Genomic DNA, 12787 nt, shown 5'->3' with positions numbered 1-12787 from the left:
CATCTCCATCCAGTCCAGCTAACCTCTTAGAATAGAGGAGAGCCTTCAATAGCCAGCCTGGCTTTCCTTTACAGCTTGAAAGGTACTTGAAATGTATATTGTTAGGTGCAGCTCCAAGTGCCTTAGGCTGTGAAATAAATCTTCCACAGCCCATGAGTGGAGAATCCTCACTGTGAATTATGCTTTTTGCATTTACCTGGCCGAAAACAAGTGATTTTTTTTGTAATTTAACCTTTATTTAACCAGGCAGAATCATTAAGAACAAATTCTTATTTTCAGTGATGGCCTGGCAAAAAGCAGAAGCTTTTTGAGGGAGAGGGGGCTATGAAATAAAAATCTGCGATAAAAAAAAAAATCTGTTTTAAAAAATCTGTTTAAAAAAAACAGCACACAACCACAGCAGTACAACATACAGAAAAGAAAGAAAAGCAACAACAAAAAACAAGAATGTTAAAAAGAGCAGGGTACATAGTACATAAGGAATCAGAGGGGATAACAATTTTAAAAGCACAAATAACACAATGCAAGACAGAGACTATTTACACCAAACAACAACCACAATCAAGACATAGACTGACACTGGCAGGAATAAACAAAGGATACAGGCAGGTGAGAAAACTGAGCAGGCAACATTGGTGCAACAGTGGGACAAAACTAGGCAGTTGGCGACAGACAATAATGACAAATCATGGGAATGAATAGGAACACAAATACTGAGGGGAAGAGTTAAAAGGTGAGAGAGCATATACATAAATCAGTGAGGATGAGTGAAGTGGCTTCTTTGAAGGCAGGGATAGAAATGAATTTGTCCAGTTTGAGGTGTTTTTGCAGAGCATTCCAGTCAGGGGCAGCTGCAGGCTGAAATGATGCAAGACCAACGGTGGATTTGTGTTTGGGAATTTTTAATTGGATATGGAGAGAAAACCGGATGTTGTGAGTGACAGGAAGAGGATGCAGCAGGTGAGACAGGTAGGGTGGGGGTGTCCGGTGAAGCAGGGTCTTGTAGATGAGAATAAGCCAGTGAATATTACAATGGGTGTGATGTGAGGGCCAGTTTACCAGGGAGTAAAGAGTACAGTGGTGCGTGTGGAAAGGGGCGTTTGTGGCAAAGCGGATAGCAGTGATAGAGAGTGTCGAGTTTGGAGACTGTGCCCTTACATGCAGATCTGTATATTGTGTCACCGAAATCAAGTGTGGGGAGAATGGTCATTTTGATGAGGGTGAGTTTAGCGGAAGAGGTGAAGGAGAGACATTTCTGTAGAGGAACCCCAGTTTGGCCTAGATCTTGAGCTGTAGTTTAGTCATGTGGAGAGAGAAGGATAGTGTAGAGTCTAACCAGATGGACAAGTTTTCGTAGGTGGAAACGTGCTCCAGGATAGCTCCCTCACAGGTGGTGATGTTTAATGGTGGAAGGGAGGGAGCGCCCTTCCGATAGAACCACATGGCCTTTGTCTTGGATGTATTTAGAGTAGTGGTGGGCATTTGGATTAATCTCACTGTAATCTTGGCGTTAATCTAGATTAATCTAGATCAAAATGGCTAATTTGAATTCCGCCGAAGGCATTCAGAGTATGTGTGCTACCCAAATAATGACTAAAAGTAAGTCTTTGAGAACGGGTTTCTCAAGCCAGGTGGCATTAGACCAGGGGCTCATCTCCTGTTTCCAAAATCCATCACAAACTGCTTGAGGAAGCTGTTCTACGATGATAATTGGTGATGAAAATAAATTATGTTCAATAAGATGTACTTGTGTTTATTAACTGTTTATTAGATTAGTTAGCTTGGCTCAGGCCCGTAACGGAAACACATGAGGCCCCCCCGCAGAATAAGCCTGAGAGGCCCCCCCACCACATACTTAACGGATAATGTAATGCAAATACTGACGGGACGAACAGGACCCCGACGCGATCAACTGAACTTTTTGGAACATTCTGAAGAGCCGTGTAATAAATGCAAGATATCAAAACTCAAGCTTGTCTTGTGAGGGAAATGTATTCAATACACATGTGCGCGTCTTTTAGCAAATCTGTGTGCAAAGTCTTTTACCACACTCTTTACATCTAAACTGCGCGCACATTCATTTTCTATGCTAAGGATGGCCAGACCTGACAGCCTCTCTTGTGACATGGAGCTTCTGAGATATGTTTTGATCAGTTTCAGCTTGGAAAATGACCTTTCAGCGCTTGCGACAGTCACGGGTATTGTCAGAAATCATTTGATGGCCGTGGCTACATCAGGCACACTTGATAGGTGTGAGTTGTGTTTTATTATTATCGTGTTCATCATAAATGGAGCCATTTTTTGTCGTGTGAATCTTGTAGAAAGCAACTGTGCGTTTTACACGATCATAATATGTATATAACTGAAATACAATGACTTATTGTAACTTTGATTATGTTTTTTGTATGTTTAAATAGTCAAACGCAATCGCTGCAACTGCACGATACTACTGTCGCATAGCGTTACGTTATCATGTTTGCTAATAATGTCAGTTATGTAATATATTTTATAATTAAGCACTTTTTCTACTTTCTCTTTTTTTTTGTAGTTTCACTCCATTTCAATGTTGTCAGCTTGATAGGAAGTCAATAAAGGAGCAAGGCTAATTTCCTAGCTCTTGGAAAGGAGGCTCTGTTAACGCTAGGAAGCACAACACAGACAGAGCAGTACAGCTGTCAAAGTATAGGCTAACGTTAGCTACGTGGTACAGTAATGTTAGCTATAGCAAACAGTACAATACCTGTCTCTTCTGGCAGATGAGTGCATCCTTCACCGGCTGGTCGAAAAAGAAATGTGTAATTTTGGGAAGTTTGGCATTTAATTCATAAATTTTCTGTTTTGAATGCCACTTTTGGGCACCGCTTTTAAATGTGCGTTTCATTTTTCCTACGCTATGTTACAGTTATAGCTACCTATTTGCAGCGGGCTCGCCGGTCTGTGTGACCATCTGACCTACTTCGTCATGTCACTTACACAACAAAGAAAGCACAATTAAATATACTTTCCTTTATTTTTATATAAACTCTGGAAACACAGACAAGACAATAAGACATCCCATGTAATTCAAATTGGATAAAAAAAAAAAAAAAACGGGGGGCCTGCCTCGCGAGGCCCCCCATCCCTGCGAGGCCCCCCCGCGGTGCGGGGGCTGCGGGGGTAATCTTTACGGGCCTGGCTTGGCTGATAGAGCTGTGCTGACGGGCTTGCCTCGGTTGCACTCAAACATCGTAGTTTGACGACGACTCTTCCCCTGCGCTACATCAGTGCTTGGCCTGGCATCTTCTGCATTAGCTAAGGGATGCTTTGCGTTTAGGTGGTATTTGAGACTGCAAGAACTCCTACAGTAAACTAATTCTGCATAGCACAAGGTGCAAACAACCCTAGTCTTGTCGAGGGAAGCTTCTTAAAAATAAATTTTTCCTGAAGCAAGCCAGGCGGCTTCATAGCTGCATCCATGTTAGCACGTCACGTTTGATGTGATAATTTCATACACAAGGCATACACACAGGTGCGAAGACTCGTTCTCGCCCCCTACAGTGCAATTCGGCTAGGTATACATCCGCGCTAAAATATCAAGGTGAAAGTCATCATAGCTTGCGTAGTATAGACCCAGCTCCCAACCCAATTTAGAGAATAGATTAACGGCGATATTTCTTTTACCGCCCAATAAGAGTCTCGCGTTTACGCAGCGCGTTAACGCCGATAACGACCCACCACTAATTTAGAGACAGTTTCAATTGAGAGAAGGCATGTTGTACCTGAAGGAAGCTATCCTGGAGTGTGGATTGAAGAGTGGCAAGGTAAGGCCGTATTTATAATACATATCCCCCCCAATATTCAAATCTAGTCAAAATGTCCCCCCCAATATATTGTTATAAAAATATAAATGTGCTACGCTACGACAGGCAACCACGCATGCTGTCCGAAATTATCATAACAAATTTAATTCGTCCCCCCCCAATGTTGTGTGGCCTTATTTCGGAGCTGCCGGAATCGGAGGTAGTCCAATGAAGACTTAGAAAGGCCAGCTTTCCACCAGGCAAATCCTTTTTGTTTGAGAAGAGATGTGAGCTCATGGGTGAACCAGGGACTGTGTCAAAAAAATTTTGGTTGCTTCTTTGAGGGGGCATGCTTATCAATTACAGCACTCAAATGGTCTCTGAACAAGGACCATGCATCGTTCACAGTGAGAACCAGGCTGACTCTGTGCCAGTTAATGTTAGCCAGGTCATGTAGGAACGCTTGGATATTAAAGTGTTTTAAAGGTCCCATGACATTAAATGTTCACTTTAGGAGGTTATTTAACATTAAGAGTTTAGAGATTAGAGTTCCCCTAGCCTGCCTCTGGTCCCCCAGTGGCTAGAAATGTCGATAGGCGTAAACCAAGGCCTGGGTATTCTTCTCCGCCTTTGAGAAAATTAAAGCTGAAACGCTCGGTTTTGAAAATGCTGGTTTTATGACGTCATAAAACCAAAAGTTACCTCCCCTTTCTCTGCTTTGCCGGCACAGAGAATTTGGCCCACCAATGAGAAACTGAGCTACAACCGTGCGAGCGCGATATTGGTTTTCCTCGAGACATCATGCCTTGCAAACGACAGAAGCATGGCAGTTAGCCCCGCCTCTTTCTTCCTCATATCATTTAAAGCATTTACAGACACAGAAACAGCATGCCCTGAGGAAAGCTCATTGTGGGACTGCTCGTAGTGGCTGTAATTCTGCACAAAGGCTGAATTTCTGGAAAGAAACTTCAGATACAGTATTAGGGGACCGCTAAGGCCTATATAAAAGCATCCAAAAACAACATGTCATGGGATCTTTAATGAGCGCTTAGTTCTGTTAGTAATGGACTGTTTGGCAGAGATATTTTTGCGGATGCATGCAATGAAACATTGGTCGCTGAGATCATTGCAGAACACACCAGATTGATACATGTGAGGGGAGTTGGTGAGAATCACGTCAAACAGAGTGGCTTTATCATGAGAGTTGGAGTTGAGCCTTGTCCTATAGCTTATCCACATCCATGAGGTGGTGTGTTTGATCTTCTGTTCTGTTCTGACAGACTCTTTAAAGATACAGGCCTCTGTTTTTGAAGGTATCTCAACGCCAACTGTCATTTTAAAAGCTACTTAATACACATTGTCTACAACCTAAAGGTCAGCACAGAGGACATTGAAAACACGTTTTTATTTAATATGAAAGAAATGATGAGACTTTGCCAAACTATTCATGAAGAATTCACTTACCAGCTACATTGTGGAAATGAAACTTTGAGTAATGATAATATACACACACTTGCTATTTTCTATTAAAAAGTGTTTGTTCTGTTTAAAGCCATTTTAAAGAACCAGGTGTTGAATGTTGACAATGTCACACACACAATATCATTAAAATGCCCAGATGGTTCTTTCAGCTACATGTGTATCTCTCAAAGATAATAACCTAAAACCAGTGTATGCTAAAGTGGTCAAAAAAGGAATTCCACCATCTCAAGAGGGTATTAAAAGTCTTGAGTTTAATCTAAAACAACCTACTCTCCCACAGGCTACAGTGGCTATGTGGGTTGAACATTGGACACCTGCTGGATACATTCTTCTTCATCTAATGACAAATATGAGTAACTCGTACACAAGGGAATATCTGGCTCTCCATTTACAAAATCCACGAGTTTATTTTTTTCCTCAGGTTATTCACCTGGAAGTGTGGGTGTATCCACAGATTGCTAATTTATATCAGTGCACTGATGGTACACAGATAATTATCTATTTAATGTTGTTGAAAGGGTCTATCCTGCCTCAGTGTTTTAGATTTGGCCGACACCTGTATTTTTTGGCGTGATTGTGTCAATGCAGACAGCTGGACCATAAGGGCATATCATCAGTCGAAGAGAAGAGGCCCTGCGAACACTGTGAAACGACCAATCAGAGGAGCCAATCAAACCAAAGCGCTAGCTTGAAACATTATGTTCCACCAGCAGGGCTTTGCTACTGAACCCTAGGAGAAGTAAAAAGCTCTGTGATTGGACAAAACACTTCCTATGTTTGTCAGAGGCTGTGTGTGTAATGGAGCACTTTGTCCTAATGGCCCAGGGTCCTGGCTCTCTTTGGAGTGTGTGTGTTCTACCCCGGGGCCCTCAAGACCCTATAAAAGCCGCCATGCCTGCTTGTAATGACTTCCTTTTCTTTTACTAATGGCGGTCGTTCTGTCTAATTGCCTGGATTGTAAATGACAGTAAGAGCGTCTGGGTAGTGGTGAGAAAAGAGGGAGTACCTTCATCTTAATGAGACTCTGAATGGGACTTGATCAATGAAGGTTGTGATGATGGGGTGGGTCAGGGTGATGTTCTCTGACCCCATAATGCACCTCTCCGGACAGAAGAGCCCCAGGGGTTTGATGAAGAAAATCAAAGTACTAAGTTCTTGGGTTAATTTCTCTAAGTTTGAAACAGCACAGAAACTTCCAGTTTGATGCAAAGTGTTTTAATCAGAATCCAATACAAACAGGGTGATTCCTTTCAAACGTGAGCCAGATTCTGCAGAATCAGACTGAGAAATCTTCTCAGGACATACTCTTTTATATCAAAACCTTATCAGTTCTGTAAATTTGCTATTGGTACAATATTGTTTATCACCAATGCATAATTCATTTTACACTATTGGTCTCTCTCTCTAAAGGCAATAGATTACAGGTGCATAGAGAAATCATCTATTTTTGTAGACCCTCTCTGACCTTGACGGCCAGTCACACTGAGCTCCGGGCAGTGGATTGTAAAATCGCCTCATTACTGCTGGGTTTTGTAGTTTTTCTATGGTAGAAACCTGATCACACAGCCTTCTCTCACACCCAGCCCCAATCATCCAGATTAACATTTTTGGGCTTAATTTTCCTTCTATATCTTAGGGGAAATACTAAACAGTCAATGGCTTTGCATCCGGCTTTTTCAGTAGTGTAACATATAAAGGTATAAAAATGATTAAAAGGCATATTTCAATCATATAATCCATACTCATTCTTCATCTTTCATAATTACAACTGTGTGATATTATTCCACTTCAGGTTGACATCAGACCTGCTTCCTCCTCTCCCACATCAACCCCACCCCCCCGTTGTCTTGTTTTCTCCTTTTGGTGATCCTGCATGGGGAACTATCGTCTCAGCACGATCCCTCCCCTCACAGTCCCACACTAACACACACACAAACTCACAACACACTAGTTATCTCCTCTCCTACCTCTCCAAATGTAAAAAGTAGACACCCTCCTTCCCCACTTGGTCCGCTCCATGTCTCTGAGGAACTGCATTTCAAACCAGACAAGAAGATAAGGAACCATACGCAGAGACATGTTGGACATTCTGAGCTCTTCAACGCTTAGTTCCTTGATTAAAATGTGACAATGACTCATTTTTCTCCAGGGCCTCAAGAAAACAAGAGTCCCTCTTCAAAGCCCCCGCCCCACCTCACCCCCCCAAAGAAGCTCAGGCCCACATTAGTGGGTCCTGCTGTAACATAAAGCTCTGTGGGAGCTCTTTAACTGTCAGCCCCTACTCTGCTAGATGGACCAGACATGTCAAGGGGAGTAGTTTGAAGGAAGTATCTATCTCCCTCTCTTCCATCTTTCTCCCCTCAGATCATTTTCCCTTCCAGAGTTTTCTCTGCAAAGCATATTGGAAAGAAAATATGACATCCAATGTCCAGACAATGTTTTTAATTTTCTATCACTCACTTGACCTCTGGTTCAAGAGAAATCCATGTGATATTTTCCTGTTGTAGCTGTCCGGCTCTGAAATTTTAATCAGTTTTCTTTGGGATGGAGTCTTTTTAATCGTACACGTCCTTCCACCTGGAGATTGAAACTTGTATGCCCTCACTCCTCGACGGGTTAAGCTGTAGTTAGCTGTAAAACCCTGGTTTTGTGGTTGGCTTTCATCATCCGGGAAAATAGATCAAAAGAAAGTAATCATTATAAAACCAAAAGTTAAAGTTTTGACACAACTATTGTCCTATATCTTATCCACATCCATGAGACTACTTGAGCATAATCTCCTTAGAAGTTTTTCCAGATTACTTCCAATGCTTGTTGGGAACATTGGATCAATGCCACATTGTTGCGTTCGCCACCCCGGAGGGTGGGGTCCGACAGCCCGCTGCTCAGCACCAACCAGTGGACAGTGAAAAGGGCATAGAGTTGTGGGTGCGAGCAAGGACACAGAGGTGAGGTGTTCAGTGAAAGAAAAGGGTTTTATTTACCCGGTCAGTGCTGGACGGAACCAAATTAAAGAACATAAAAGAAGACGCTCCTGACCGCCTACCCACCCTAAGCTGGCACACGTTCAAGGCGCCCTGGCCAAAACACAGAGGGTGGTCCGCCCAGACCTCGCCTAACGCGTCAAACAGAGTTTGTCCTATGGGAGGTAAAAAGAGAAAACAGTTAGTGACAGGACAAGTACAGGACTGTCCTGATATGTTCGACCCACCAAAACAGAGAGAGCCTCGAACTGAACATTGGCGGCTTTTTATACATTCCGAAACCAGCCTCAGCTGGTAGCGCGCTGATGAGAGGGTGGAGCCTGACGAGCCTCAGACCGGAGACACAGGCTGGAAAGGCGGCGTCCTCTCCGACCCGAATGGTTCCTGCCTGGTGACGTGGGTGGAACACAAAACATAAAACAATGACAAGCCCTCAGTAAACTTGGGGGACTTAACACACATACACAGGTCTCTGATAACACAAAAAGGAAGTGTCACGAAAACATGGTTGGAAATGGGGGTAGGCTAGATTTTGAACTGGACACTCCACAGCTATGCTCATAGCTCATCTCTCTTTTTCTCTCTATGTGTACTTGAAGAATCTTGAAGAACGTCAGAATTGTATTTTGAATCTTCATGGACATGGATGAGGTACTATAAAGTAGTAGTACAGATCCAGTATTTTACTGTTAGTTCACATATAAGGTAGTGCCATCAGGCATTCACTGTCCACTGTCCAGGACGGAAATGAAAATGAGGCCCTTGATGATGAGAGAGAAAGGATGCCAAGACTGTCACATATCTCTCTATGCTTACTCTCCCTCCACCTGCACCTCCCTCCCCATCTTCCAGTATGTCCAGTTAATCCCTACTCACAAATGACAGCTCTTGAAGTGCGGAACAGGAGAGGAACCACGCATGTGAATTTGTGATGTTTGTTAGCGTGATCCTTTTCTTACATCTGGCATGAAACTACACTCACAAGTAGTCAATGTTGTACTGTGTGTTGTTGTTTCTGTTGCTCTGTACTACGAACTGCACTGTACTAGGCACTGCCCTGTACTAGGCACTGCCCTGTACTAGGCACTGCCCTGTACTAGGCACTGCACTGTACTAGGCACTGCCCTGTACTAGGCACTGCCCTGTACTAGGCACTGCACTGTACTAGGCACTGCCCTGTACTAGGCACTGCACTGTACTAGGCACTGCCCTGTACTAGGCACTGCTGTAATTGAGACGTTGATGTAAGTTGTAGTTGGGGTGCATAGAAGTACTATTATTTCTGTTCACCAGACATTAGTAAGCCAGCTACTATAATCAAGATGTTATTGGTGCTACATACTTCAACAGTTGAGATTTTATTGTTGCACTGTTGTTGCACAGCAATATTGTTGTAGTATTATTGTTGTATTGTTGTACACAATAGTATTTCTTCACTGTGTCTGTTAGCTGATAGGTTACTTTGCAATGAGGCCAGTTAACACAAACTGTTCCTTGACTCTGACCACCAAAACACTGTTGAACTAAACACTTCTGATCCTAGATGTTCTATTGTACTTGGTATATGCGCTATTTGTACTTCACTTTGGACAAAAGAATAATATGTCAAATGTTATGTGAATACTCTTGTTTCCTCAGTCTGGGAATGCATTTGAAGATTGTATCCAGCTAAGAGAGAGAACCCGTGTTGGTGTGATCGCTTTCCTTACTAATGTTGGGTGTATGTGTTTTGACAACCAACAAATCTGCCGTGCCGTGCCGAATGACGTTGTGTCCTTGGGCAAGGCACGTCACCCTACTTGTCTCGGGGAGAATGTCCCTGTACTTACTGTAAGTCGCTCTGGATAAGAGCTTCTGCTAAATAACTAAATGTAATGTAAATGTTAAGACCAACACATGATAGGTATGTTTGATGAGATCAGTGAAATCAGTTTTAGTTAACTTTAAAAGTGGAATTATACTACACTGCCCTCACCACAATTTTCATATGTTCATCATTTCGCTCAGTCCCAGTCCATGAACAGTCGGGACTGTGTTACGCTCATGCCTGTGTTATGACATTTTCCATCACACATTCATGTAACTGGCTTGAGTAAAGACTCAGATTATGGGGAAGATAAACAGTAGTAATTTTTTTACAACGTAGAAAATTACAAAATTAACCATTATTTTTGTCACATTTTTGGGGGATTTTCTGTATGATTACTGAGAGGGTATAGATTCTCCAAAACATACAAAGTCTGATAGCATATTTGGCATGCTAAAAAACATGTAATAGCGTCACTATTGTATTTTTAAAAGACGGGGCCCCGAAGATTTGAAGTGAGATGACATTTTACATAAATATGTGAAATCAATGACATTTCTGAGACGTGGCCCAGCCTCATGCTTTCAGCTCTATTTGGATTCATCCGCTGTACGTCACTGGAGGTTGGGGATCGGGATGACACGACATAGAGACACGGGCTGAAGTTACGCGTCTCTCTCCGACTAAGTCAGTGTCACCGCCAGCTCCTTGTCCTGTTCTGTCCGTGGATGGGAAAACCAAAACCTGGAGTGACACGCGCATGAGAGTGCTGAGAGAGGACTGGCGGCACAAGGAATGTAGGACACCCGCACACCATGGGCACACATCGACAACAAAGTGTCGATGTGACAAAGCCAGCAGTGCACACCAGGCCATGCAGGACAGAGTTTTCAATGATTCGTTAGAACCCGCCCAAGGAAGATCGGTTCACTCATGCACAGTCTGTTTACCTGTTTGTGATTAGGAACAGGTAAACAGCACCCCATCCAACTCGCCTACCCCCCACAACCAATTCCGGAACCAGAAACAGAGCCAGATACAGGAGGCCTGGGACTCATCAAGAAACAACAACAACAATTAACGGCAGTCTGGACTGAGAGATGAAGGTGTCATTTTAATTGTCTAGGCTAGGTCTCTTCATCATGCTGCATGAATTGAATGGCGACCCCCTCCCCCCTCCCCTTTCTCTCTCTTTCTCTACTAATAGCACGTGCTGTAGCTGTTGGGCACAGATCTAAATGTCATTGAGCGCTGAGATAGTGGTTCCTCTTGTCGATGCCCGGCACTTGTTAATTGTATCCCGGAGTCAAGGTTGTGATGCGTGATGAGTATTGGCACAATTATGAACGATAGGATTTTGGGTGAACTGTAATTTGAAAGGGGCACGCGCGTAGAGACTTGAATTGGAACAATTATGAGACAAATGTTACGCTAGTGATGACGAGGAGGATGAAGTCAAGCGGCTCTCCAGCAGTCTTTGAGGTCAAGTGCTTTAATGAGATCTGTAACATCAACGACTGTTTGCACACACAAGCAAGCGCGCTCACAGACATGCCTCAGTTCTTTTGACTCTTATTTCATTGCCATTGCACACTAGCTTTTTCGGCTCTAGAAGTGATGAACACGTGCTGACGTCAAATAAAACTAGCTTTAAACCCCCTGCAAATAATTTAAATTGTATAAAAAAACTGTAACTAAGCCAGTAGACTACTCTCGCTTAAGAATGTGGACAAAACACATGTTGTGCAGACAAAGAATGCTGTAGGCTGAATAGAAGCTCCAAATTGTAGGCCTACGTTTGTGTGAAAAACTTTTTAGAGAATCAGGTGCAACTGAAGGCAGACCGTTTCCACTATGTACAAATGTCAAAGTGTCAACCACAATAACATCTTAATGTTTAGCATGCCTGAGGTTTCATAAAGCGAGTTTACCGAATAAGCCAGGCTTATGTCAGTGAGTCTGACTCCATTCTAGTTCATTCGGTTCCAGCTCAACATAGTTAGAACTCATTTACTATGGTAACTTATGCTTCGAAACTAGCCTGGTCCGGGGAAGGCTAACTGTCAGGCTTAGCCTGTGTTTTTGCTTAAGCAGACGTTCCTGTAACACTGACCCAACGGGAAAACGATGATTTACCACGGACATTCTCATTTTCCATGGACTTTCCGCAAAGACTGCGGCCTGTGATTTTGTATTTATATTGGGAAACCACAAAGACTGAGGCCGAATCCCAATACTCTGTCTTACCCCTTACCCCTAGCCCTTAGTTTTGCGCGTTCCCGTGAGAGTAAGTGGTGTCCCAATACTCTTTTTGATCGAGGGGTAGGGCTAAGACGAAGTAAGCTTACTTGACACCTAGGGGTATGTGAATACTGCGCTACCTGCAACAATGGCGGACAGATCATCCAGAGAGTCCCATAAATGTAATATTTTCGTCTTAAATAATGGATAAAAAAATTATGACAGTCTTGTTTTGTGCTCTACACAGTCCTGTACATATGTATTTGCAATCATGTTCTTAATTGAAACGTTTTTCAAAATCGCTAACGTTACATTGCTGATTTGCACAACAGTCACGCATTTCTCTGATTAGCCTTGAATGGACTCCATGCATGTCTACAGTTTTAATTAAACTCCATTAGCAGCGAATTTCAATTTTTTTGTTGTTGATATCAGTGCATAACACTACTTGCTTTGGAGACATCGATATACGTAACCGTAACCAAGTGGTGTCT

This window comes from Osmerus mordax, chromosome 6 (assembly GCF_038355195.1).
Source record: "Osmerus mordax isolate fOsmMor3 chromosome 6, fOsmMor3.pri, whole genome shotgun sequence".
In the NCBI taxonomy this organism is placed as follows: Eukaryota; Metazoa; Chordata; class Actinopteri; order Osmeriformes; family Osmeridae; genus Osmerus; species Osmerus mordax.
Note: the sequence above shows the minus strand (reverse complement) of the source record.